Genomic DNA, 5,743 nt, shown 5'->3' with positions numbered 1-5,743 from the left:
ACAGGCTGCATAAAGAAATACCAACTTTTAGGAGCAAGAAGGATAGTTTCCAAAGTAAGGGCTTGGTTCGGAAACTAGTATGAAAAGCCCTTACTTTCTACTAATTTTTTTGCAGAACTTTATCATGGGAGACTGTGAATAGAAAATTATTTTCTTTTTTTTTCCTCTAGATTCTGAGAACAATCTGTATATTATTAGGCCAGAAAATGCATACTCTGTAATAATGAAATTGTGTAATGCACATTATTTCCCTGCAAAGTTACCTGGCACTTGCTGTATTGATCCTGTTTTGAATCCTGTCAGGATTACTTCCATGGCATTTGCTATTCCTCAGTTTTTTGTGGTATTGTTTTCTAAAATGGAGAGGTTTAGTCAGGCTCAGAGCGGAGCTTAGCTGCCTGAACCTGGATTCAGCACCACTCCTTATGCAGTTCCAAACATGTTATTCCATTAGATTCATTCCTGTTCCTGCTGGGAGCTCTGCTAAGGACTTGGGGCTTGTGATACTCAGCTACAAGGGGAATCCTTAAGAATGAATTCTTTGAAATGAGAATTGAAATTTGAATTTTGAAATTCCCACCAAAAATTTATTTTTAGTACTCTTATTTTCAAAAGCCTTGTTCACATGGTTATTTTATTTATTAATGCCCAGTAAAAGCTAGTCGGTTGATTTTAAAATTTGTTTATATATTTCCCCATCAGATTCAGTAATTGAGTAATTCGTCTTATGAAAGCCAGAAAGGTATTTTAAAACATAAAAAAACTAACCAAAGCAACTGTACTTCATCTTGAAAGCCCATTAGAACAATATATTATCTTTAGCAAGTACACATTTCCTGTCAGCTGAAGTAAACTGAATTTTCCAGTCTTTCTACCAAGACCAGATTAGTGGTATAGCTCAAAAAATAGCTCTTGCTTAAATTTCAATTGCTAAAACATAACCTATGTTTTATGATTTGGGTTTTTTCTAATAAAGAGGTGTAATGTTTTATTGCTTATTTTTAAGGCATTCTTTTGACTCCAAATAGAAAAGACAAACCTAATACTTCAAAGAGAGATGAATGTAGTAGAAATACTAGGTGGACTAGCAACTATAACTTGACACCTGCTTATGGAAACTGTGAGTATTATCAGAAAATGAATTCTCTGATATGCACAACTGAAAGTCAGTATTTGGGTTTAGGTCAGGGCATTGAGAGAAGCACCTGTTCTTGCTATTGGAGATAAATGGCTATGAATTTAAATAAACTGTTACACTTTCTCTCACAAAAATCAACTTGAATATCAATAATCTTATTATTTGCTTCTGGGTTCATCAGTAGTCCTTATGTCTTAATGTGGATTATGAGAAAAAGATCTAAGGAGAACGAGATATTACTAACAAAGCAACATTTACATATTCAGATTAATTAGAATAAATGCTCCTTTACAGTTTTATATCCAGTTTTTCAGTAGATTTTAGTTAGCTTAACATGACTAAGTGGCCTCCTTGTTCACAATTTTGTAGCTTTACAAAAATCCCAAGATACTAACCAGAAGAGACAGAGAGTCAAAGAGATGTGCAGCCAGAAATGTCAGCATTTAAAAGAAAATTGCACACATTCACTTGACAAAGATGAGGTTAGTTATGCAAAGCCTAATCATGCACTGACATGTTTATAAATGGCCAAATAAAAGCATAGGAATTGCATAGTTTCCTTTTTAGTCGCCTTTAGCAGGAACCTAGTAGCAAAATGAATCTTATTAAAAAAATATTCCTGTGTTGATTCTACTCCAGTCACACTGATTTAGCCCTGAATTGAGTTCAGCATTTTTCAGCTGACACATTTTCAGAATGGTGGATCTGAAGGTCTGATTTTTCCCATATTGATGAAGATTTGCACAGTATGGAAGTAACAGAAACCTAAAGGAATAAACCTGCTAAAAGAATAAACTATGTAGGCACAACAGAAATGAAGATCACAGAAAAATACTATATTTTAGTAAGTAGTGACAGTGAAGAAACCTTGGAGAAGCATTGTTCCTTTGCCAATGGGACCATTTCTGTACAACTATTAAATGTTGAATTGCCAGTAATATGTTACTTCCACGTGCAAAATAGTATATACATTTACATAATTCTTAATGATACCAAAGTAATTATTTGCAGGTCAATGAAATGTGTTCCCTGGCCATGAGCATGAGACCTTTGACCAAGAGAAGAGTCCGAAAAGACTTCACAACTGAAGAAATCAACTGCCTTTTGAAAGGCGTCCAAAAAATGGGCAACCACTGGAATTTGATTTTGTGGTCTTACCCTTTCCAGAAAGGACGGACGGGCGTTGACCTTTCCAAGAAATACTACAGGTTACAGGTGCAGGTACTCATCACTGAGTTTTCTACTGATGGCAAATGCTGGGAGTCCAGTTTCCATTGTTAGCCCCTGAGCTGACTTGCAGAAATAAAGACAGGCTTTTAGAGTGTGCAGCCATGGGATTGTGCCTTGTGTCAGTGCAGTGCCCATGAGATTGGCCTCTGGTGTAATTCCATCAGGGCTGGTACTTGGAGAGAGAGAACTAAAGTAGGGAAAAGACCAGAGAGCCTTGGAACCCACCACTGCCACCTGACAGGGTACAAAGAGAGTGAGTGTCATTAAGGACTCTAAACTAATCCCTGTGTTTATCAGGAAATTGGTCTCCTCTCTGCTCAGCCTCTGTTGTGATGCTGGTCTGTGAGAGCCTCTGCAGCAGTTTCCCAGTGATAAATCCATGCATCCCTCACACAGGGAGCATTGCTCCTGTGCTTTGGAGACCATGGGGGCAATTAAGTGACAAGCCTTTGTCTATGGAAAGCTGGTCTGTAATTGTGCAGTGGTCTGGGGCAACATTTATCTTGATATTTTCTCTTTTATCTCCATTTTATAGATGAAAAAAGCCCACAAAGGACATCAGTAACATCATCTGTGAGTGCTTTGCTGCAGAATGTTCAAGAACAGCCTTTGTAACAGTGAAGTATTACCAGAACAACTCAAGCCCTTGGAGAATTTAGGTTGGCTTGGACTCCTGTTTTTCAGTGACAACTGACAGAATTGTTATGCATTGTAATTTTAATTTACCATAACTTGACAGTTTATTTAAGTAATGCTATCATAGGCAACAAAATCTCTCTTGGTAAAAATTTCATTAATTTGGAACATAATTTAACCTTCTTGAGCATTCGATCTGTGCAATTTTTGAGTTAACTTTTTGTCGCTTGCTCTGTACTATTTGTAAGAAAAGGATATATTGCTAAAATTAATACTTCATGTCTGGAAGTGTTGTTCATGTTGTTGTGTCTGAATCTGTTTCCTCTTAATTAGTGAAATGTTTAAAGCAGGTGGAATATTTTGTCACGTGTTGAATATGCTGCATGTGCAGAAAAACATCTCTGTGACAGAAGACACTGAATTTGTGGTTAAACACTGCTGCACAGAGGAGGCAAATCTTTCACTGCTACAGAAATTCTGTACTCACTGTTGAACTGAGCAGGTACTGGTAGAATATGGCTTCTGTTTATAATTGGACAGTTTTCTGGTGTATTTTTCAAATAAGTGAGCAGAACCAGAATTTCTGCTAATTACACATTTTTTTATAGGAAGCTTTACTGAAAGCCTTGGTAACTTGCTTTTTCAGTGATAGCCTTTGTATTTCAGTTGTATTTTTACTTGTTCTGATATAGGAAGGATGAATCAATAGTTATTTTATTATGGAAAAGGTTTAGTTGTTGTATTAGCACTAGGTTTTCACTATGATATGGCTTAAATGCTTGGAAACAGGCAAGGTAACCAAAACCCGAGAGACTTGCAATAAAGATGATGCCAATGATGCAATAAATATGCCTTCCAATATTTTCATCTGTTGTAATTTTGGGGTTTTATTATTTTATTCAAATATTGAAACATCTATAAAAGATGTCCCTGAGTGGAGCTGTTGGCAGTAGCAGGGTTCAGTATCAGTGGAACTATTGGCAGAGTGGGAGCCAAAAGGGCTCTTGAGGTGGAGCGTCCCCAGGGAGGACACTGGGGTCCCTTACACACTCCAGGTGTTTTCCCCGGGACACCAGCCTAGTCCAGACAATCTGTTACTTCATCCTTTGACTGAATGTGTATTAGTATCCACATTGTCAAGATCTGAAATATGTCTCAAGTGGCTAAAATATGTAAGGTGTGAATCTTTACTTGCCACAAGGTGAGAATGTTGCAATACTGACAATTTACCTCACCTTAGGTATAGTTCAGGTTGGAAAGGCCCTGTGGAGCCTTTGGTCTCCTCTCCTTTGGAGCAGGACTGAGGTCAAAGTTATTCAAGTTGTTCAGTGCCTTGTGAAGTTCTGAGGCTTTTCAAGGAAGGAATTCCTGCTGCCTTTTCGGGCAGCCTCAGCTCATGCTTCACCTCCTCTCAGAAGGCAGGGGCTGGAACCACATCACTGGAACATTCTGGTGGGATCTGAAAGGGAAGTCATGGACCAGAAACAGGGAGAAACCTGAGGTGTGAATTTGTGCAAGTCAGTCTTTTGCTCTCCTTTGGACTGACTGCATGATCAGTTGATTTTGATGCATTGATCAGTTTAATTTTCCTGCACAAGTGCTTTGAAATCCACACGTAACAGGCACTACAGAACCAAAACTGCACGAGAATAGTTGATGTCACTTTTAGGCCGGTTGGGCCACCCAGGGCAGTATTTCAGCACTTTGAAAAGCTGGAATGACTGACAAACCATCGAGGAAAGTCTGTTTGTAAAAACCCTGATGTGCTCTCCTGGTTCTGTTGGTCAAACAGAGGGTGTTAGGGGTGTGAGGAGCGGGTGGTAATGACAGCTTGATCAGTCAGCAACAATTTACACGCTGTGCTCATCCAGATCCCCCCCGGCACTGCCGGCACCGCGGCTGCACTGGCGGGGGCACCGCAGGGTGGGGACCGTGGCTGTGGAGAGGTGCCAGGGCAGGTGCCAGGGGGTGCAGGGAGGAGCCGGAGCACAAGTATCAGGGCAAGAACCGAAGATCAGGAGAAGGTACCTGAGCAAGTCCCAGGGACGGTACCCGGGATATAGGAGGAGGTTGCGGAGCGGTGCCGGGGTGCGGGAGGAGTTACCTGAGCGGTGCCGGGATACAGGAGCAGGTTCCCGAGCGGTGCCGGGATACAGGCGGAGGTTCCTGAGCGGTGCCGGAATAAAGGAGGAGGCTCCCGAGCGGTGCCACGGTGCGGGAGGAGTTACCTGAGCGGTGCCGGGATGCGGGAGGAGGTTCCCGAGTGGGAATACAGGAGCAGGTTCCCGAGCGGTGCCGGGATGCGGGAGGAGTTACCTGAGCGGTGCCGGGATGCGGGAGGAGGTTCCCGAGCGGTGCCGGGGGTGCGGAGATCGAGCGGTGCCGGGGGGTGCGGGGACTTCTGCAAGGAGTTACCTGAGCGGTGCCGGGGTACGGGAGGAGGTTCCCGAGCGGTGCCGGGATACAGGAGCAGGTTCCCGAGCGGTGCCGGGATACAGGCGGAGGCTCCCGAGCGGTGCCGGGATACAGGCGGAGGCTCCCGAGCGGTGCCGCTCCCGCGGGCAGCAGGGGGCGCTGGCGGCCCCAGGACGGCGCGCGCAGGGCGGGCCGCGGTCGGGGCTGCCCGGGCACCGCCTGATCGCGGGGCGGGCGCGGCGCGCGCGGGGCCGGCGGGGCGGCCGCGGGGCGCGGGGGCCGGCGGGGCCGGCGGCGCGCGGGCGGGCGGGCGGGGCGGGGGCG

The 5,743-nt window shown here is 43.9% G+C and overlaps 1 long non-coding RNA gene across 1 annotated transcript; it reads left to right on the top strand.

The window, feature by feature from the left end:
• Positions 1-565: 565 nt before the first annotated feature.
• LOC115907869 lies at positions 566-3,871 on the top strand. Its single transcript, XR_004061070.1, has 3 exons — positions 566-1,120; positions 2,150-2,359; positions 2,904-3,871. It is a non-coding gene; the product is annotated as an uncharacterized LOC115907869 (long non-coding RNA).
• The last annotated feature ends 1,872 nt before the right edge of the window (positions 3,872-5,743 follow it).

The sequence above is a fragment of the Camarhynchus parvulus genome, chromosome 11 (assembly GCF_901933205.1).
Source record: "Camarhynchus parvulus chromosome 11, STF_HiC, whole genome shotgun sequence".
Classification (NCBI taxonomy): Eukaryota; Metazoa; Chordata; class Aves; order Passeriformes; family Thraupidae; genus Camarhynchus; species Camarhynchus parvulus.
The sequence above is the reverse complement of the archived record's forward strand: the minus strand, read 5'-3'. Positions and strand labels throughout refer to the sequence as shown.